At 44.2% G+C, this 22,354-nt stretch overlaps 3 long non-coding RNA genes across 4 annotated transcripts; 1 reads left to right on the top strand and 2 right to left on the bottom strand.

The window, feature by feature from the left end:
- Nucleotides 1-4,659: 4,659 nt before the first annotated feature.
- On the bottom strand, nt 4,660-6,202 carry LOC105419149 (uncharacterized). 2 transcript variants are annotated; one of them, XR_003889093.1, is made up of 3 exons: nt 5,978-6,202; nt 5,012-5,836; nt 4,660-4,864 (listed from the first exon to the last, which is right to left on the bottom strand). It is a non-coding gene; the product is annotated as an uncharacterized lncRNA (long non-coding RNA). The 2 variants fall into 2 exon arrangements; XR_003889092.1 differs by lacking the exon at nt 4,660-4,864 and having other exon boundaries at nt 4,972-5,836.
- Nucleotides 6,203-7,409: 1,207 nt separating this feature from the next.
- Nucleotides 7,410-8,432, bottom strand: LOC115250527 (uncharacterized). The gene is made up of 3 exons (XR_003889095.1): nt 8,327-8,432; nt 7,733-7,871; nt 7,410-7,446 (listed from the first exon to the last, which is right to left on the bottom strand). It is a non-coding gene; the product is annotated as an uncharacterized lncRNA (long non-coding RNA).
- A 532-nt stretch (nt 8,433-8,964) lies between these two features.
- Nucleotides 8,965-16,485, top strand: LOC115250526 (uncharacterized). Its single transcript, XR_003889094.1, has 2 exons — nt 8,965-9,006; nt 16,084-16,485. It is a non-coding gene; the product is annotated as an uncharacterized lncRNA (long non-coding RNA).
- The last annotated feature ends 5,869 nt before the right edge of the window (nt 16,486-22,354 follow it).

The raw sequence follows: 22,354 nt of genomic DNA on the forward strand, positions 1-22,354 counted from the left end.
CATAAAATAAATGAAAGCAGATGCACATGGGGGTGTGAACACCTTCATCTTCTGCTGGATTCAAAGAGTGTTTGCATTTTTTACATTTTCAAATAAGGATGCAAATAATTTGAGCAGTCTGAAATTATTGAATTACAATATTAATGGAAAAACTCATTTTAGGATCCCACAATTATGTTGTGAATTACTTCAGCATAAAAAAATCCCCAAAAACTAAAAGCCATTAGATACATAGAACATTTTTTCCAGGACAACTTCTGCATTTATGAAGCCCCGTGATTTCAGGAAACAGTCTTCTTCAGACCAGTGGCCCAAAAGGAGCCTCTGGGTTTAGGATTAGGGGAAGGGAATGGGTTTACTCTTGGTGGAACGGCCGAGGGGAGGGTCGAGAGCCGGGCGGCAAGGCAGAGGTACCGATGAGCGGCGAGCGTCAGACGAGTCGAGGCCAGGCAGAGGAGTCGAAGCCGGGGAAGCAGATTATAGCTGGAGCCACGGAGGCAGAGTGCGTGGTCGGAGACAGGAAGCAGGCAGGTTTCCTGGGGAACAGGCGAGGCGGGCAGGATGAAGACAGGCAGGTCTGGGATGAGCTGCAGCGGAGCCGACAGGTGAGTGGAGTTGGCCTGATGAGGTGGGAGTGGCTGACAGGTAGAGTGGAAAACTACTGAGGGCAGGAAGCAAGGAAAAGAGTTGGGGTTCACTTTTTCCAAAATTTTAGAATCCTGCTCCAGACCCCTTTCTTCTTCTTCTTTTTCTCCTTCTTTTCAATGTAGTTCTGATGAAAGGAGGAATTGGTTTTAGTTTTCACACCCACACATTTAAACTTCCAAAACCAGGAGTGACGGGACAAACAAATCTGCGGCTGCTTACCCAAAGCTGCTGGAAGTTCTCTTGGAAGCGCTCAGTTTCCTGCTTCCTCTCCTCCTCTTGCTGTTTGCGCAGGGTCTCTTGTTCGTGGAGTTTCTCCTCCAGCTCTGACTGGTGGTTTCTCCACCGCTGAGCTTCGGTCTGCCAGGACTCGATCAACGTGGTCAGCTGCTTCTTCAAGCAGTCGTCCCTCTCTTCCCTCATCCCTCTCTCAAGCTGCTGTCTCAGCCTCTCCTCTCTCTCACGCATCTCATGCTGGTCCTTCTCTTTCTCCTCCAGGAGCTTCCTCTGGAATTCTTCCTGCACGCCAATGAGCCTCTGCCTCATCCACGCCTCCATCTGCTGTTCTTTTTCTGAGAATTGCACTTTCAGAGCCTCTTCTTTCTTGGAGAGCTCTACGTGGTCTCCGTGCTCCGGACTCTGGTGGCTGTCATTGGTTCCACTAAGCAACTTCTCCTCCAGATCAGAGCACTTCTCTTGGCTGACTGTGAGATCAGCCCTTGCCTGGTTCAGCTGGGTCAGGGTGTCCATATGAGCCACTGTTCTTATCTGGCGCCTTTTGGTGCTCCGGCTCAACTGCTCGTCCTTCTCAGCCAGCTGTTCTTTTAGCTGCCTGACTTCATGCTGAAGCTCCGTCACTGACCTCAGCAGCTTTTTGTTCTCTTCCTGTATCTTCTCCATTGGTCTTCCTGTTCTTACTTTTTTGTTTAAAATGTAGATCACTTTAGCAGCTTCTGTAATGTTATTCTGTTATGCTGTTTCACTAACACAAGTAGATAGTTTAAGTATATAAGGATTTATGTTTAGGACTAGAGTTTTAGTCTTTGGTGTTGTGCCTTTAATGTCCTTTTTTGTCAGGCTTTGACAAGGCTTTATGGTTTTGTCAGGCTTTAAAAGTTTTAACCGTTCATCATCAGAGCACATCAAAGACAGTGTTCTGTAGAACCAGCCAATGGAACAGCAGCACTACAGGGAGTGCAGAATTTTTAGGCAAGTTGTAATTTTGAGGATTAATTTTATTATTGAACAACAGCCATGTTCTTAATGAACCCAAAAGAATCATTAATATCAAAGCTGGATATTTTTGGGAGTTGGAGTGGGGCTTTTTTAGTTTTAGCTACTTTAGGAGGATATCTGTGTGCAGGTGACTATTACTTTGCGCATAATTATTAGGCAACTTAACAAAAAACGAATATATACCCATTTCAATTATTTATTTTCACCAGGGAAACCAATATAACAGCTCAACAATCACAAATATACATTTCTGACATTCAAAAACAAATCAGTGACCAGTATAGCCACCTTTCTTTGCAAACACACTCAAAAGCCTGCCATCCATGGATTCTGTCGGTGTTTTGATCTGTTCACGATCAACATTGCGTGCAGCAGCAACCACAGCCTCCCAGACACTGTTTTCCCTCCTTGTAAATCTCACATTTGATGAGGGACCACAGGTTCTCTGTGGGGTTCAGATCAGGTGAACAAGGAGGCCATGTCATTAGTTTTTCTTCTTTTAGGCCCTTTCTTGCCAGCCAGGCTGTGGAGCACTTGGATGCGTGTGATGGAGCATTGTCCTGCATGAAAATCATGTTTTTCTTGAAGGATGCAGACTTCTTCCTGTACCACTGCTTAAAGAAGGTGTCTTCCAGAAACTGGCAGGAGGACTGGGAGTTGAGCTTTAATCCATCCTCAAGCCGAAAAGGCCCCACAAGCTCATCTTTGATGATACCAGCCCATATCAGTACCCCACCTCCACCTTGCTGGCGTCTGAGTCGGACTGGAGCTGTCTGCCCTTTACCGATCCAGCCACGGGCCCATCCATCTGGCCCATCAAGACTCACTCTCATTTCATCAGTCCATAAAACCCTTGAAAAATCAGTCTTGAGATATTTCTTGGCCCAGTCTTGACTTTTCAGCTTGTGTCTTGTTCAGTGGTGGTCGTTTTTTAGCCTTTCTTACCTTGGCCATGTCTCTGAGTATTGCTCACTTGTGCTTTTGGGCACTCCAGTGATGTTGCAGCTCTGAAATATGGCAAAACTGATGGCAAGTGGCATCTTGGCAGCTGCACGCTTGACTTTTCTCAGTTCATGGGCAGTTATTTTGCGCAATGGTTTTTCCACACGCTTCTTGCGACCCTGTTGACTATTTTGAAGGAAACGCTTGATTGTTTCAATGTATTTTAATTATAACAGAAAATGGCAAAAATGACAGAATGCATAAAATAAATGAAAGCAGATGCACATGGGGGTGTGAACACCTTCATCTTCTGCTGGATTCAAAGAGTGTTTGCATTTTTTACATTTTCAAATAAGGATGCAAATAATTTGAGCAGTCTGAAATTATTGAATTACAATATTAATGGAAAAACTCATTTTAGGATCCCACAATTATGTTGTGAATTACTTCAGCATAAAAAAATCCCCAAAAACTAAAAGCCATTAGATACATAGAACATTTTTTCCAGGACAACTTCTGCATTTATGAAGCCCCGTGATTTCAGGAAACAGTCTTCTTCAGACCAGTGGCCCAAAAGGAGCCTCTGGGTTTAGGATTAGGGGAAGGGAATGGGTTTACTCTTGGTGGAACGGCCGAGGGGAGGGTCCAGAGCCGGGCGGCAAGGCAGAGGTACCGATGAGCGGCGAGCGTCAGACGAGTCGAGGCCAGGCAGAGGAGTCGAAGCCGGGGAAGCAGATTATAGCTGGAGCCACGGAGGCAGAGTGCGTGGTCGGAGACAGGAAGCAGGCAGGTTTCCTGGGGAACAGGCGAGGCGGGCAGGATGAAGACAGGCAGGTCTGGGATGAGCTGCAGCGGAGCCGACAGGTGAGTGGAGTTGGCCTGATGAGGTGGGAGTGGCTGACAGGTAGAGTGGAAAACTACTGAGGGCAGGAAGCAAGGAAAAGTGTTGGGGTTCACTTTTTCCAAAATTTTAGAATCCTGCTCCAGACCCCTTTCTCCTTCTTCTTTTTCTCCTTCTTTTCAATGTAGTTCTGATGAAAGGAGGAATTGGTTTTAGTTTTCACATCCACACATTTAAACTTCCAAAACCAGGAGTGACGGGACAAACAAATCTGCGGCTGCTTACCCAAAGCTGCTGGAAGTTCTCTTGGAAGCGCTCAGTTTCCTGCTTCCTCTCCTCCTCTTGCTGTTTGCGCAGGGTCTCTTGTTCGTGGAGTTTCTCCTCCAGCTCCGACTGGTGGTTTCTCCACCGCTGAGCTTCGGTCTGCCAGGACTCGATCAACGTGGTCAGCTGCTTCTTCAAGCAGTCGTCCCTCTCTTCCCTCATCCCTCTCTCAAGCTGCTGTCTCAGCCTCTCCTCTCTCTCACGCATCTCACGCTGGTCCTTCACTTTCTCCTCCAAGAGCTTCCTCTGGAATTCTTCCTGCACGCCAATGAGCCTCTGCCTCATCCACGCCTCCATCTGCTGTTCTTTTTCTGAGAATTGCAGTTTCAGAGCCTCTTCTTCCTTGGAGAGCTCTACGTGGTCTCCGTGCTCCGGACTCTGGTGGCTGTCATTGGTTCCACTAAGCAACTTCTCCTCCAGATCAGCGCACTTCTCTTGGCTGACTGTGAGATCAGCCCTTGCCTGGTTCAGCTGGGTCAGGGTGTCCATATGAGCCACTGTTCTTATCTGGCGCCTTTTGGTGCTCCGGCTCAACTGCTCGTCCTTCTCAGCCAGCTGTTCTTTTAGCTGCCTGACTTCATGCTGAAGCTCCGTCACTGACCTCAGCAGCTTTTTGTTCTCTTCCTGTATCTTCTCCATTGGTCTTCCTGTTCTTACTTTTTTGTTTAAAATGTAGATCACTTTAGCAGCTTCTCTTATGTTATTCTGTTATGCTGTTTCACTAACACAAGTAGATAGTTTAAGTATATTAGGATTTATGTTTAGGAGTAGAGCTTTAGTCTTTGATGTTGTGCCTTTTATGTCAGGCTTTGAACCAGGCGTGTCCAAACCCAGGCAGCAAGTAGCCCTGACCACTCCAGGTGTCCCAGAGGCTGCCTGAAAGAAAAACGGGAGCTGAAACATGAATTTAATAATCAGGTGTTTTATTTAGCAGCCCCCTCTGGGATACCTTACGGAGCATATCAATAACAACAAGCCCTAAATGTTGTTCAGGAATTTTATTTATTGGCTTCCAGTACATACTCTGCAGATCCAACTAATCAGGACAGTAGCCTAAATGCAAATGCAGGGCTGACGTCAGGTGTAAAGAGTCTCTCAATGTCAAAGCCAGTTAGTCGCTTTTCAGAGTGGCAGAGAACTGGGGTCAGCAAAGAAGGGTGTTGCTGTAGTGCTGTCAGAAACTGAAGGGCTGAAAGGCCATCTTTGAATCTACAAAGTGAACACAAACACTTTCACTGCTGTGTAGTGCCAACGGCAACAACCAATTAAACTACCTAAATTGTATTATCTTAAGTTTATATATTTTATAAGTTTATAAGGTTATATTTGTTCGTTATATTGAGTATTTATACATTAGCATAAGGCAGAGAATGGAGAGACAGACATATAGGCTAGCAGTTGTAACACCATAGATATACATGCCATGAGACATTTCAAGCAAATTTCATTTTTTGGGGGGTGGGGTGGAACGACAAAAAACAAATGAAAATTTAACTTACCTGTCAATTACAGATGAGTTGAGGTCAATGACATACCTTCGGACGTAGTCTGCCACAATGTCCTTCTTTTCTTCAGTTAGAAAGTTAGCAGCCGCTAACCAATGGTACAGCTGATTCACGTTGTACGTACTTCAGAAAACGCCAAAGACCGACCACAGAAACCACAAATCGGCGTCAATCTGCTCAAATGTTTGCCACAAAACGGGCAAAAGGCCACTTGCATGTCGTCCATCCTGCGTCACGATGAAGTCCTTACCCGCTTTCGATTCAGGTCAGTTTGGCCATCAATGTACATCGCCAGCAATGGAACATGCCTGTTCTGCACACAATACTGTGATGGTTGCTCGTTCTGTTGGTAAAACAAAGTTGTTGTTGTTTTTTTTAAAGGCAATTTTCCACTGTGCTGTTTGATACAATATGATCATCTTAAATAACACATAAATGTGGAAATCATCTACCATCAAATGTTCCCCCCCCCCCCCTCACTTACAGTTTGATATCTGTACAGTTTGAAATTGTCCTTCGGACGCGTCTGTTCCTCACCAGACGGCGGGATCGCAGCAAAAGAATATTAAAGATAATGAAAAGCAGTTCTGGAGCCATTTTGTGATGTAAAATTCCTGTATGTAAAATTCCTGTATTACTTATATAGATATTTGAGAATGTACCATCATGTCATGGCGCGAAAATGTCACCGGACACTAATTATTTGAGATAATAAGGAAGTGTTATGTTATTGTTATTGACATTAATATTTTAATCTATTATTATTATATAAAGATGATAATAATAGGGTAAAATATTGCACTTTCAAAGAAACGAGCGCTGAATGTGTTTGGGTATGTTTCGGATGGGTTAAAATAATTAAATGGACCTGGCCACTTTTCCCGGGGAACGGGGAACGGTTCGTTATTATTATGCGACAACATTACGTCATTTTACGTGCGCCGTAGTGTCCGAAAGCTAATTTTGAATTGAGTGCGCTACGTAGTTCACTCAATCCATGTCCCCCATGTAGTGAGTAGTGAATAGGGAACGAGTGTGTGGTTTCGGAAACAGCCACGGTCTCATCCAAAGATCTGTCCACATCCCAACTGAGCAGGAACACTATCACCCTCTCCACAATCGACTGGACCTGGAGAGGAAAAACACTGATTTAGGAGGGACCAACGTTCCCACAAGTCCTATATTTACCAAAAAAGACTACATTCACATGTTCCTGTTGCCTTTCACATAGTTTTGAGGCTCCAGTTGATCCAGTTTCTATCTTCCGTTGCAGTGTACTTTAACTCCAGGCTCCTCTATTGTACTTTTACCCCTCCACATTTCAGGCCAGTTAATTTACTAAACAATAAGAAGCATAATTTGTTTAATTCACTGACGTAAAGACGCTCTGTTACCGATAACAAACCACGTCTGGATTCGACTGTGGTTCGTAATACATCATCCACTGGCCACCACTCGTCATGCAGGTATACAGCCAAGACTGAGTTGTGAAACACGACACTTTACTGCTTGTCTTTCACGTCTGATGGGGGATCACAAGTCTGGTTCCGGACCTTGTGTTGGGTCACCGGAGGGGTGAAGCGCCAACAGTGTGCAGTCAGCTCCACCATCTTCAAACAGCTGCAAAGCGCGTTACATTGTTTACTGTTATGGTTGTCTGAGGAAAAAAAGGACAGATAGTTGGTTTTTTTAACCCACAATCAAGAGGAACATTCTTGTGACTGAGGATGCAAACCTGGTCATAAAAAGCAGTAATAGGTGTTACCTTATTGGTCCGTGGAAGATTGGAATTCTTAGTTTTATGAGGGGTATTGCTCCAGAGAAGAGAGGTACTGTTCAATGCCAATGTGAGATCTGTGTCGCCCACAACTGGAAGGTCTACGGCAGGGGTCGCAACCCGCGGCTCGAGAGCCGCATGCGGCTCTTTAGCGCCGCCCTAGTGGCTCTCTGGAGCTTTAGCAAATATAGGGAAAAGATGTGTGAATATATTTTTTTGTTTTAATATAATTTCTGTAGGAGGAAAAACATGACAAACATTCTTAAAGTTTTCCAATGCTGTAAAAATTTGTATAATAAATATTTAATTTCCACATCTCATTATAATGGAAGTTAAACTTAAAGCACCACCGTACAGCAGAGTGGTCACGTGGTGCGTCATTCGCTCCAGGATGCTCGTTATGTATTTGTAGCCTAATTATCATTTTGATAGTAGGCTAATAAAGCTAATATAGACACTTACAGCATGTGTTGCCTTCATTATAAGGCATTTCAGTTTTTGCGGCTCCAGACGGATTTGTTATTGTTTTCTTGGTCCAATATGGCTCTTTCAACAGTTTGCGTTGCCGGCCCCTGGTCTACGGGATATATGGTGATCTCGCCTGTGTACAGATCACTTTCTTACACCTGCACATGTAATCAACAACCTGAAAAAAATGATTTTAATAATCCCATGACAGGACTGGATGGAGAATCCCCACAGTGCATTAGAATTATGTCTCATATTTGGAGAGTTACTAATATTAGTTGGGTTAAAGTCACTTACGCAAAATGACGTAACCGTCACGTTAAATGCACTAGTAATAATAAATCCTCCGTGAGAACTGATTCAAATGTAATAAAAACAAAAGGCTATACAGTATGACAAAGGTACTGCTGCTTTTTGAGACCATGATTTTGAAGATTATTCGGAACAAGATTTCGCTGAACCGAAACTTGACTACTTCCAAGCTCTGCTCAACGAGCAATGTTCACATTAGCAAGAAGGGTCGTTTTACAAAAGTACTGCCCGACTTAAAACAGAAGTCGTGCGTATGACATGCAGTCGTTGTCTTACTGTTCCGGTCCATAAATACTTGCGCAGACCCAGAACCTGCAGTGTGTAAATCGGGGCCTGTAACGAAATGCCCAAGGTTGACATATGTCGTGGACTTCACCGCCCCCTTGTGTCCATAGAGGGATATGACACCCCCAGCGTCAGTGTACTATGATCTGTTGATTCTCCTAATCTCTCCTAATCCACTGATGTGTACAATAACTGTTGGATGAACACAACATTACCTGTTAGGGTCTTAAAAAAAAGGCACACTCGGACGGAACTCTCAAAATATCATCAAAGCCAAACGGGAGCTTTCTGACCTGTAGTACGTTTTCCGCAGTACTTAAACCTTCCTAAAGCTACAGTAGACGTCTTATTAAATAAAGGAAAAAGATGGAATTTTTGTTCTCAATCCACAATCTGCACAAGCATACAGCGTTAGTTATTATTCTTTATGCCAGAAATTTGTGTTTTATTGGGAAAGAGGGTTGATAAACAGTCAGTTTGCGCAGGGGAAATGGAGGTAATAATCCAGCAATACCAGGGTCACAGCAAGGGAACCAAGGGTCACAGCCTGAGCGCATGCGCAGTGAGGGGCGCTGAGCACACCACACTGGTCAGCGTTAATTGGGAGCGCGTCAGAGCGGAGCCAGTTGGTCTTCATCGCCTGAAGAGACGGCCCAGATGAAGTTCGGACGGTATTGTTTATCTCAGACAAATTTTAAGTCATTTTCCTGACTGTGTCATATTTATAGTTTGGTTGTGGCTATTGCTTTATGTTGTTATGTTTGGTAGTTGGGTTTCTGTTTGTTAATTGGGTGGTTGCATTGCGATGGTTGTTCTGAGGATTATACCCTTTATTTAGTGTCAGACGACATTATTGTGGTCGTATTCAAGCTGTTAAGTGTGTGACAATTTCTGTCCAAGCTTTATATCGTTAATTACCACGTGAAGTGCGTGTTAATTTATGCGTGTAGATACCTCTATTTGACCACTAGATGGCAGCATAGTTACTCAAGAGACGCCATTATTTGGAACGCTTTTATTCTCGTTTATAGTTGAGAATTAAGTTAAGTCTGGTTAATTAACAGGTTAAGTTTCTTTAAAAATCTCGGGTTTTTGGCCCAATTTATGCATTGGTGGTTCAGTGGTAGAATTCTCGCCTGCCACGCGGCGGCCAGTCGAGAATAGTTGTAACGGAGAACCAGCCAATCAGATCGAAGCGGCCCGAAGACCTCAGGGGGCGAGTTCGAATCCAGCTTGGGCCATTATCAAATCGAAGATATGTGTTTTAAAAATTCACGATAATAAAAATGTTTAAAGAGCATAGCAGTTTCTGTGAGTTTCTGTGAGTTTAATGAGCCACAAATGCTTGCTGCTCTTTTTAGGAGCACAGCAGTCTATTAAAGTGTAGTTTGTATCATAGCATAGTTTTAGTGACAAATTCTAAATTGCAAGTAGCAGATATGAACAGGGAAAAGCTACGTTATCCCCTTATTCTGCTGCAAATAATCTGATGAGATAGGTGGGGAACAAATTCAGTTGGGGATAGACAGATGGAATATTAGTGTTGTTAGTATTATACATGAGTTCTTTAGATATTGTTTTCAATTCAGGACTCTGCCGCCTTTAGTTGGCTTTTGCAAAGACAGAAATGTTGACAACAGTATGGACCAATGTGGGAATTCAATTTATTTAAACACAAACACAAACACACTCATAAAACATTAAATCTCAAACTATGTACAGGAGTTAAATATTAAATGTAAAACAATCTACAATAGTGCAACATTAAATCTCAGTGCAACATTAAATCTCAAAGTGTGTACAAGAGTGCAACAATAAATCTCAAAGTGTGTACAGGAGTTAAATATTAAATCTAAAACTATGTACAATAGTGCAACATTACATTTCATAACCATGTACAGTAGTGCAACATGCATTCCTGGCATGTAGTTCATTTTGTCCTTTCCTCCATCCATCTTCGTCTCTCTGCCTCAAAGAAAGGAGTGGCCCCAAACTCTTTCCAAGTCATCTCTCGGGCCATCCCCTTGTCCCGATATAGAGAAAAGACTTTGGATGGGCAGTAAATGTGTTTACATGCCGCTCCAGGGAACCTTGTATGTATCTGTGGGCTGTTTGGTCCCTGTTTAAGAGTCAAATGGCAGAACCTGCAGAGGCGATCAGGTGGCTGGGAGCCGGGTCTCTGTCTCCGAGCTTTTTCCTCCACACGCTTTTTGGTGGCCTCCAGCTCCCTCTGGAAAAACTCTGACGCGGCAAATTGTTCAAAGGGCATTCTGGGGTCAGAGAGTCCCTCAGCAGCATAAGTCTGATGCACCTTCCTTGAGCAGTAGAAGTAGCGAACAGGACCCTGCTGATAGAAAAAGTGGATGGAAGATCCATCCGTCCCATACCGAGACTTGGGCTGTCCACAGGCCAGACAGGGTTTCGTCTGTCTCATCTTCTGCTCTGGTCGCTGCTGCTGCTGCTGCTGCTGCATCTCTAGAATGCCCTGCACAATTTTTTCAATGGAGTCCTGCATCAGAGGCGTGGGCAGGGCGGCTGCTGCTACTGGCATAGCATCTGCACACAGATGAAAAGAAAAACAGAAATCAGATACGGCATGGACTTTGTTTGTCTGACATGAAATAAATGTGGTAACGGTGTATTTACAGCTCTGGACTTGCAGATCAGAGTTATGGATGCTCAGCAACTCCCTTTCCATCTCCACGTCCTCCTCCATGGCTGTGTTAAAGACAAAAATACCGGCTACAGGTTATTAGTAGAAAAGAAAAAAACCTTTTCCCAAAGTTGAACTTGTCACATGAAGGAATTAGCATACCCAGGGGCTCAGCTGGGGCCTTCATGGGATGCTCAGCAGGTGTGGAAGATGTGGTGGGCTGCTGCCTCTTCAGCAGGTTCTGCTGCAACCTGGACATTCGTGTACCTGGAACGCAGCGCCTGCCTATGACAAAATGGGCATAGCCATCACCTCTGCTGTCCCAGAACTCCTTCCACCTGCTCTTGGCTCGGGCACCAAATCCAACCAGCTGGTCGTCTTCAGATGAGGCAGTCACTCCATCCCCTCTTCCGGCCTCATAAGTGAGGAGAGCCTGGATTTCTTGGAAACTGAGGGCATAACTCACAAATGACTGGAGGCTGTCCTTACTGTGGCTGTCAGCCATACAGAGACCTGCTGCCTCCTCGCTCTGCACGTTCTTGATCAGATACACGGTGGATCCTACGTCATTCTGCAAAAGCCATCTGAATGACTTCCCTTTATATTTACCAAACTGCAGGACATAGTCTCCCTGCACCCTCCATCTTATCTGAGGGATCCCCCCCTTTGTCGAATGACGGCCAAAGCGTTCTGCTATACGAGGTAATAATAATAATACAACAACAACAATAATAATAATAATACTAATACACCACCACACACAAACCCACAGAGACCGACAGACCAATAAGTTTACATTCTGATGTGTAGAATGACAATATTCATTCATAATTTAAGACTTTATAATAATTCTTTACATAGGGTGCTGAAGCACGTCGTTTACAACCCAACTACCGAGATTTCAGTGCCACGACAAGTAAATCGATTACTTGAATAGAAAATATGAACAAGTTCATTCATCACTATCGTGTAATTTAAGACAAGCAACAGATAATATTGAATTAGAATCTCAATGCAACCTTGGCGTTTCATTGGAGCGATCTGGCTATACATAGTTTGTTCTGCACGTTCATATTTCACTGTAATTTGTCTTTAGCAGTCACCGAGGGTGGAATAAAATAATCGACAAAGTTGGCGACGAGTTATGACCATAATAAAATATAAAAAACTAGCTGGACAAGATATGAGTATATTGTAGCATGACAAATACATTATAATTTAGGGCCAATTAATAACATGTTCCTTGCTAATTTAGGACAAAATTGGCCACAGCCTATGCACCAATTACGAAAGGTTTCCTCATTAATTTAGAAGGAAATCAAGCCCAAACTTACCTTCAGCGAAGTTACAAAAGAATGAACTTTCCGGAGAGGAGGCCGCTCTTCATAGAAACGGCAGAACAGCGCCACAGGATGATAGCGGCCGGAAATATATTGCGTCCGTAGTGGTTTAGCACTACCATTGAAAATGAATGGGAACGGTTTAGGGGCCGTTTAGCTAAACACTCTCGATCCCCGCGCGGGGCCAGTCGAGAATAGTTGTAACGGAGAACAGCCAATCAGATCGAAGCGGCCCGAAGACCTCAGGGGGCGAGTTCGAATCCAGCTTGGGCCATTATCAAATCGAAGATATGTGTTTTAAAATTCACGATAATAAAAATGTGTTAAAGAGCATAGCAGTTTCTGTGAGTTTCTGTGAGTTTAATGAGCCACAAATGCTTGCTGCTCTTTTTAGGAGCACAGCAGTCTATTAAAGTGTAGTTTGTATCATAGCATAGTTTTAGTGACAAATTCTAAATTGCAAGTAGCAGATATGAACAGGGAAAAGCTACGTTATCCCTTATTCTGCTGCAAATAATCTGATGGGATAGGTGGGGAACAAATTCAGTTGGGGATAGACAGATGGAATATTAGTGTTGTTAGTAGTATACATGAGTTCTTTAGGATCTTGTTTTCAATTCAGACTCGGCCCGCCTTAGTTGGCTTTTGCAAAGACAGAAATGTTGACAACAGTATGGACCAATGTGGGAAATTCAATTTTATTTAACACAAACACAAACACACTCATAAAACATTAAATCTCAACTATGTACAGGAGTTAAATATTAAATGTAAAACAATCTACAATAGTGCAACATTAAATCTCAGTGCAACATTAAATCTCAAAGTGTGTACAAGAGTGCAACAATAAATCTCAAAGTGTGTACAGGAGTTAAATATTAAATCTAAAACTATGTACAATAGTGCACATTACTTTCATAACCATGTACAGTAGTGCAACATGCATTCCTGCAATGTAGTTCATTTTGTCCTTTCCTCCATCCGATCTTCGTCTCTCTGCCTCAAAGAAAGGAGTGGCCCAAACTCTTTCCAAGTCATCTCTCGGGCCATCCCCTTGTCCCGATATAGAGAAAAGACTTTGGATGGGCAGTAAATGTGTTTACATGCCAGCTCCAGGGAACCTTGTATGTATCGTGGGCTGTTTGGTCCCTGTTTAAGAGTCAAATGCAGAACCTGCAGAGGCGATCAGGGTGCTGAGCCGGGTCTCTGTCTCCGAGCTTTTCCTCCACACGCTTTTTGGTGGCCTCCAGCTCCCTCTGGAAAAACTCTGACGCGGCAAATTGTTCAAAAGGGGCATTCTGGGGTTCAGAGAGTCCCTCAGCAGCATAAGTCTTGATGCACCTTCCTTGAGCAGTAGAAGTAGCGAACAGGACCCTGCTGATAGAAAAAGTGGATGGAAGATCCATCCAGTCCCATACCGAGACTTGGGCTGTCCACAGGCCAGACAGGGTTTCGTCTGTCTCATCTTCTGCTCTGGTGCTGCGCTGCTGCTGCTGCTGCATCTCTAGAATGCCCTGCACAATTTTTTCAATGGAGTCCTGCGTCAGAGGCGGGGGCAGGGCGGCTGCTGCTACTGGCATAGCATCTGCACACAGATGAAAAGAAAAACAATAGAAATCGATACGGCATGGACTTTGTTTGGTCTGACATGAAATAAATGTGGTAACGGTGTATTTACAGCTTCTGGACTTGCAGATCAGAGTTATGGATGCTCAGCATCTCCCTTTCCATCTCCACGTCCTCCTCCATGGCTGTGTTAAGACAAAAATACTGAGCTACAGGTTATAAGTAGAAAAGAAAAAAACCTTTTCCCAAAGTTGAACTTGTCACAGTGAAGGAATTAGCATACCCAGGGGCTCAGCTGGGGCCTTCATGGGATGCTCAGCAGGTGTGAAGATGTGGTGGGCTGCTGCCTCTTCAGCAGGTTCTGCTGCAACCTGGACATTCGTGTACCTGGAACGCAGCGCCTGCCTATGACAAAATCGGGCATAGCCATCACCTCTGCTGTCCCAGATCTCCTTCCACGTGCTCTTGGCTCGGGCACCAAATCCAACCAGCTGGTCGTCTTCAGATGAGGCAGTCCAGCTCCATCCCCTCTTCCGGCTCATAAGTGAGGAGAGCCTGGATTTCTTGGAAACTGAGGGCATAACTCACAAATGACTGGGGCTGTCCTTACTGTGGCTGTCAGCCATACGAAGACCTGCTGCCTCCTCGCTCTGCACGTTCTTGATAAGATACACGGTGGATCCTACGTCATTGTGCAAAAGCCATCTGAATGACTTCCCTTTATATTTACCGAACTGCAGGACATAGTCTCCCAGCACCTCCATCTTATCTGAGGGATCCCCCCCTTTGTCGAATGATTGCCAAAGCGTTCTGCCATACGAGGTAATAATAATAACAACAACAACAATAATAATAATAATAATAATAATACACCACCAACACACAAACCCACAGAGACCGACAGACCAATAAGTTTACATTCTGATGTGTAGAATGACAATATTCATTCATAATTTAAGATTTATAATAATTCTTTACATAGGGTGCTGAGCACGTCGTTTACAACCCAACTACCGAGATTTCAGTGCCACGACAAGTAAATCGATTACTTGAATATAAAAATATCAACAAGTTCATTCATCACTATCGTGTAATTTAAGACAAGCACAGATAATATTGAATTAGAATCTCAATGCAACCTTGGCGTTTCATTGGAGCGATCTGGCTATACATAGTTTGTTCTGCACGTTCATATTTCACCTGTAATTTGTCTTTAGCAGTCACCGAGGGTGGAATAAAATAATCGACAAAGTTGGCGACGAGTTATGACCATAATAAAATATAAAAAACTAGCTGGACAAGATATGAGTATATTGTAGCATGACAAATACATTATAATTTAGGGCCAATTATAACATGTTCCTTGCTAATTTAGGACAAAATTGGCCACAGCCTATGCACAATTACGAAAGGTTTCCTCATTAATTTAGAAGGAAATCAAGCCCAAACTTACCTTCAGCGAAGTTTCAAAAGAATGAACTTTCCGGAGAGGAGCCGCTCTTCATAGAAACGCAGAACAGCGCCACAGGATGATAGCGGCCGGAATATATTTGCGTCCGTAGTGGTTTAGCACTACCATTGAAAATGATGGGAAACGGTTTAGGGCCGTTTAGCTAAACAACTCTCGATCCCCGCGCGGGAGGCCGGGTTCGATTCCCGGCCAATGCAAAACATTTTTATCTTAATCTTATGTTTTTATTGAATTTGATCATATGAGAACACTCTATAGCTTTTTTTAGAGGGTGTGTGTGTGGGGGGATCTTCCGCCGCTAGTAGGCGCCTTTTTTCCCTTTAACTCAGCGATACTGCTCTCTCTCTCTCGCTCTCGCTCTCGCTCTCGCTCTCTCGCTCTCTCGCTCTCTCTCTCTCTCTCTCTCTCTCTCTCTCTCTCTCTCTCTCTCTCTCTCTCTCTCTCTCTCTCTCTCTCTCTCTCTCTCTCCTCTCTCTCTCCTCTCTCTCTCTCTCTCTCTCTCTCTCTCCTCTATATACGCTTACGAAGGTGAACAGCGTTTGTGTTTTAATGTCTCACTCATGAGAATGGCATTAGGAGTTCATGTTAATTTTCATGGAAAAACACGTCTTTACCAAAGTTACTGTGCATACATAAGCTGTTATTTTACATTACTCTATAGTCAACTACAATCTGCCATGTCTCCAAAGATGTCCTCATCCTCTGGTGGTTTCTGCAGGTGTGGGAAGACCTCAAGTAATTGTTGGCACAGTGGACAGCATTTCATCTTTTTCTCGTGAATCTGCTGCAAGGCCTGTGGAAAGACCTGGTTTGCTGACAACCCTCGATGGCTGGAGAAGCTGCCTAACCGTTCATCATCAGAGCACATCAAAGACAGTGTTCTGTAGAACCAGCCACTGAAACAGCAGCGCTAGAGGGAATGCTAGTTTTGTTGTTTTTCTCCAATTGTATTTAGTCTTTTAGTTGAATATTTATGTCAGCAATTAAGTCATCAGAAATCTTCCCTCCAATGTGCCTACGACACATCAACTGAAAGCACTTTCTGACTGTTCTGTCTTGTTGAAGCGTCTGTGGTCCCACTCAGTTGCTCTAACTTCATTTTATTACACCTATTCAACATTTATAATGAGCTCAGTGTGTCCTTTTTCAATGGTAATTGTTTATTTTGCTGGAGATGGACTTAAAAGGATGCAGTGATTGAATGGTAAAATGACTAGCACAATAAAATATCAATGTATTTTAATTATAACAGAAAATGGCAAAAATGACAGAATGCATAAAATAAATGAAAGCAGATGCACATGGGGGTGAACACCTCTTCTGCTGGATTCAAAGAGTGTTTGCATTTTTTACATTTTTAAATAAGGATGCAAATAATTTGAGCAGTCTGAAATTATTGAATTACAATATTAATGGAAAACTCATTTTAGGATCCCACAATTATGTTGTGAATTACTTCAGCATAAAAAATCCCCAAAACTAAAAGCCATTAGATACATAGAACATTTTTTCCAGGACAACTTCTGCATTTATGAAGCCCCGTGATTTCAGGAAACAGTCTTCTTCAGACCAGTGGCCCAAAAGGAGCCTCTGGGTTTAGGATTAGGGGAAGGGAATGGTTTACTCTTGGTGGAACGGCCGAGGGGAGGGGTCCAGAGCCGGGCGGCAAGGCAGAGGTACCGATGAGGGGCGAGCGGCACGAGTCGAGGCCAGGCAGAGTCGAAGCCGGGGAAGCAGATTATAGCTGGAGCCACGGAGGCAGAGTGCGTGGTCGGAGACAGGAAGCAGGCAGGTTTCCTGGGGAACAGGCGAGGCGGGCAGGATGAAGACAGGCAGGTCTGGGATGAGCTGCAGCGGAGCCGACAGGTGAGTGGAGTTGGCCTGATGAGGTGGGAGTGGCTGACAGGTAGAGTGGAAAACTACTGAGGGCAGGAAGCAAGGAAAAGAGTTGGGGTTCACTTTTTCCAAAATTTTAGAATCCTGCTCCAGACCCCTTTCTTCTTCTTCTTTTTCTCCTTCTTTTCAATGTAGTTCTGATGAAAGGAGGAATTGGTTTTAGTTTTCACATCCACACATTTAAACTTCCAAAACCAGGAGTGACGGGACAAACAAATCTGCGGCTGCTTACCCAAAGCTGCTGGAAGTTCTCTTGGAAGCGCTCAGTTTCCTGCTTCCTCTCCTCCTCTTGCTGTTTGCGCAGGGTCTCTTGTTCGTGGAGTTTCTCCTCCAGCTCTGACTGGTGTTTTCTCCACCGCTGAGCTTCGGTCTGCCAGGACTCGATCAACGTGGTCAGCTGCTTCTTCAAGCAGTCGTCCCCTCTTCCCTCATCCCTCTCTCAAGCTGCTGTCTCAGCCTCTCCTCTCTCTCACGCATCTCATGCTGGTCCTTCTCTTTCTCCTCCAGAGCTTCCTCTGGAATTCTTCCTGCACGCCAATGAGCCTCTGCCTCATCCACGCCTCCATCTGCTGTTCTTTTTCTGAGAATTGCAGTTTCAGAGCCTCTTCTTCTTGGAGAGCTCTACGTGGTCTCCGTGCTCCGGACTCTGGTGGCTGTCATTGGTTCCACTAAGCAACTTCTCCTCCAGATCAGCACTTCTCTTGGCTGACTGTGAGATCAGCCCTTGCCTGGTTCAGCTGGGTCAGGGTGTCCATATGAGCCACTGTTCTTATCTGGCGCCTTTTGGTGCTCCGGCTCAACTGCTCGTCCTTCTCAGCCAGCTGTTCTTGTAGCTGCCTGACTTCATGCTGAAGCTCCGTCACTGACCTCAGCAGCTTTTTGTTCTCTTCCTGTATCTTCTCCATTGGTCTTCCTGTTCTTACTTTTTTGTTTAAAATGTAGATCACTTTAGCAGCTTCTGTTATGTTATTCTGTTATGTTGTTTCACTAACACAAGTAGATAGTTTAAGTATATAAGGATTTATGTTTAGGACTAGAGTTTTAGTCTTTGGTGTTGTGCCTTTAATGTCCTTTTTTGTCAGGCTTTGACAAGGCTTTATGGTTTTGTCAGGCTTTAAAAGTTTTAACCGTTCATCATCAGAGCACATCAAAGACAGTGTTCTGTAGAACCAGCCAATGGAACAGCAGCACTACAGGGAGCAGAATTTTTAGGCAAGTTGTAATTTTGAGGATTAATTTTATTATTGAACAACAGCCATGTTCTTAATGAACCCAACTCATTAATATCAAAGCTGGATATTTTTGGGAGTTGGAGTGGGGCTTTTTTAGTTTTAGCTATTTAGGAGGATATCTGTGTGCAGGTGACTATTACTTTGCGCATAATTATTAGGCAACTTAACAAAAAACGAATATATACCCATTTCAATTATTTATTTTCACCAGGGAAACCAATATAACAGCTCAACAATCACAAATATACATTTCTGACATTCAAAAACAAATCAGTGACCAGTATAGCCACCTTTCTTTGCAAACACACTCAAAAGCCTGCCATCCATGGATTCTGTCGGTGTTTTGATCTGTTCACGATCAACATTGCGTGCAGCAGCAACCACAGCCTCCCAGACACTGTTTTCCCCTCCTTGTAAATCTCACATTTGATGAGGGACCACAGGTTCTCTGTGGGGTTCAGATCAGGTGAACAAGGAGGCCATGTCATTAGTTTTTCTTCTTTTAGGCCTTTCTGCCAGCCAGGCTGTGGAGCACTTGGATGCGTGTGATGGAGCATTGTCCTGCATGAAAATCATGTTTTTCTTGAAGGATTGCAGACTTTCTTCCTGTACCACTGCTTAAAGAAGGTGTCTTCCAGAAACTGGCAGGAGGACTGGGAGTTGAGCTTTAATCCATCCTCAAGCCGAAAAGGCCCCACAAGCTCATCTTTGATGATACCAGCCCATATCAGTACCCCCACCCTCACACCTTGCTGGCGTCTGAGTCGGACTGGAGCTGTCCTGCCCTTTACCGATCCAGCCCGGGCCATCCTCTGGCCCATCAAGACTCACTCTCATTTCATCAAGTCCATAAAAACCCTAGAAAAAATCAGTCTTGAGATATTTCTTGGCCCAGTCTTGACTTTTAAGCTTGTGTCTTGTTCAGTGGTGGTCGTTTTTAGCCTTTCTTACCTTGGCCATGTCTCTGAGTATTGCTCACTTGTGCTTTTGGGCACTCCAGTGATGTTGCAACTCTGAAATATGGCAAACTGATGGCAAGTGGCATCTTGGCAGCTGCACGCTTGACTTTTCTCAGTTCATGGGCAGTTATTTTGCGCCTTGGTTTTTCCACACGCTTCTTGCGACCCTGTTGACTATTTTGAAGGAAACGCTTGATTGTTTCAATGTATTTTAATTATAACAGAAAATGGCAAAAATGACAGAATGCATAAAATAAATGAAAGCAGATGCACATGGGGGTGTGAACACCTACATCTTCTGCTGGATTCAAAGAGTGTTTGCATTTTTTACATTTTAAATAAGGATGCAAATAATTTGAACAGTCTGAAATATTAAAAATATTGAAATTACAATATTAATGGAAAAACTCATTTAGGATCCACAATTATGTTGTGAATTACTTCAGCATAAAAAAATCCCCAAAACTAAAAGCCATTAGATACATAGAACATTTTTTCCAGGACAACTTCTGCATTTATGAAGCCCAGTGATTTCAGGAAACAGTCTTCTTCAGACCAGTGGCCCAAAAGGAGCCTCTGGGTTTAGGATTAGGGGAAGGGAATGGGTTTACTCTTGGTGGAACGGCCGAGGGGAGGGGTCCAGAGCCGGGCGGCAAGGCAGAGGTACCGATAAGGGCGAGCGGCAGGACGAGTCGAGGCCAGGCAGAGGAGTCGAAGCCGGGAAGCAGATTATAGCTGGAGCCACGGAGGCAGAGTGCGTGGTCGGTGACAGGAAGCAGGCAGGTTTCCTGGGGAACAGGCGAGGCGGGCAGGATGAAGACAGGCAGGTCTGGGATGAGCTGCAGCGGAGCCGACAGGTGAGTGGAGTTGGCCTGATGAGGTTGGAGTGGCTGACAGGTAGAGTGGAAAACTACTGAGGGCAGGAAGCAAGGAAAAGAGTTGGGGTTCACTTTTTCCAAAATTTTAGAATCCTGCTCCAGACCCCTTTCTTCTTCTTCTTTTTCTCCTTCTTTTCAATGTAGTTCTGATGAAAGGAGGAATTGGTTTTAGTTTTCACATCACACATTTAAACTTCCAAAACCAGGAGTGACGGGACAAACAGATCTGCGGCTGCTTACCCAAAGCTGCTGGAAGTTCTCTTGGAAGCGCTCAGTTTTCCTGCTTCCTCTCCTCCTCTTGCTGTTTGCGCAGGGTCTCTTGTTCCGTGGAGTTTCTCCTCCAGCTCCGACTGGTGTTTTCTCCACCGCTGAGCTTCGGTCTGCCAGGACTCGATCAACGTGGTCAGCTGCTTCTTCAAGCAGTCGTCCCTCTCTTCCCTCATCCCTCTCTCAAGCTGCTGTCTCAGCCTCTCCTCTCTCTCACGCATCTCATGCTGGTCTTCTCTCTCTCCTCCAGGAGCTTCCTCTGGAATTCTTCCTGCACGCCAATGAGCCTCTGCCTCATCCACGCCTCCATCTGCTGTTCTTTTTCTGAGAATTGCAGTTTCAGAGCCTCTTCTTTCTTGGAGAGCTCTACGTGGTCTCCGTGCTCCGGACTCTGGTGGCTGTCATTGGTTCCACTAAGCAACTTCTCCTCCAGATCAGCAGCACTTGTCTTGCTGACTGTGAGATCAGCCCTTGCCTGGTTCAGCTGGGTCAGGGCGTCCATATGAGACACTGTTCTATCTGGCGCCTTTTGGTGCTCCGGCTCAACTGCTCGTCCTTCTCAGCCAGCTGTTCTTTAGCTGCCTGACTTCATGCTGAAGCTCCGTCACTGACCTCAGCAGCTTTTTGTTCTCTTCCTGTATCTCTCCATTGGCCTTCCTGTTCTTACTTTTTGTTTAAAATGTAGATCACTTTAGCAGCTTCTGTTATGTTATTCTGTTATGTGTTTCACTAACACAAGTAGATAGTTTAAGTATATAAGGATTTATGTTTAGGACTAGAGTTTTAGTCTTTGGTGTTGTGCCTTTAATGTCCTTTTTTGTCAGGCTTTGACAAGGCTTTATGGTTTTGTCAGGCTTTAAAAGTTTTAACCGTTCATCATCAGAGCACATCAAAGACAGTGTTCTGTAGAACCAGCCAATGGAACAGCAGCACTACAGGGAGTGCAGAATTTTTAGGCAAGTTGTAATTTTGAGGATTAATTTTATTATTGAACAACAGCCATGTTCTTAATGAACCCAAAAGACTCATTAATATCAAAGCTGATATTTTTGGGAGTTGGAGTGGGGCTTTTTTAGTTTTAGCTATTTTAGGAGGATATCTGTGTGCAGGTGACTATTACTTTGCGCATAATTATTAGGCAACTTAACAAAAAAAATATATACCCATTTCAATTATTTATTTTCACCAGGGAAACCAATATAACAGCTCAACAATCACAAATATACATTTCTGACATTCAAAACAAATCAGTGACCAGTATAGCCACCTTTCTTTGCAAACACACTCAAAAGCCTGCCATCCATGGATTCTGTCGGTGTTTTGATCTGTTCACGATCAACATTGCGTGCAGCAGCAACCACAGCCTCCCAGACACTGTTTTCCCTCCTTGTAAATCTCACATTTGATGAGGGACCACAGGTTCTCTGTGGGGTTCAGATCAGGTGAACAAGGAGGCCATGTCATTAGTTTTTCTTCTTTTAGGCCCTTTCTTGCCAGCCAGGCTGTGGAGCACTTGGATGCGTGTGATGGAGCATTGTCCTGCATGAAAATCATGTTTTTCTTGAAGGATGCAGACTTCTTCCTGTACCACTGCTTAAAGAAGGTGTCTTCCAGAAACTGGCAGGAGGACTGGGAGTTGAGCTTTAATCCATCCTCAAGCCGAAAAGGCCCCACAAGCTCATCTTTGATGATACCAGCCCATATCAGTACCCCACCTCCACCTTGCTGGCGTCTGAGTCGGACTGGAGCTGTCTGCC

The sequence above is a fragment of the Takifugu rubripes genome, chromosome 7 (genome assembly GCF_901000725.2).
Source record: "Takifugu rubripes chromosome 7, fTakRub1.2, whole genome shotgun sequence".
NCBI lineage: Eukaryota > Metazoa > Chordata > Actinopteri > Tetraodontiformes > Tetraodontidae > Takifugu > Takifugu rubripes.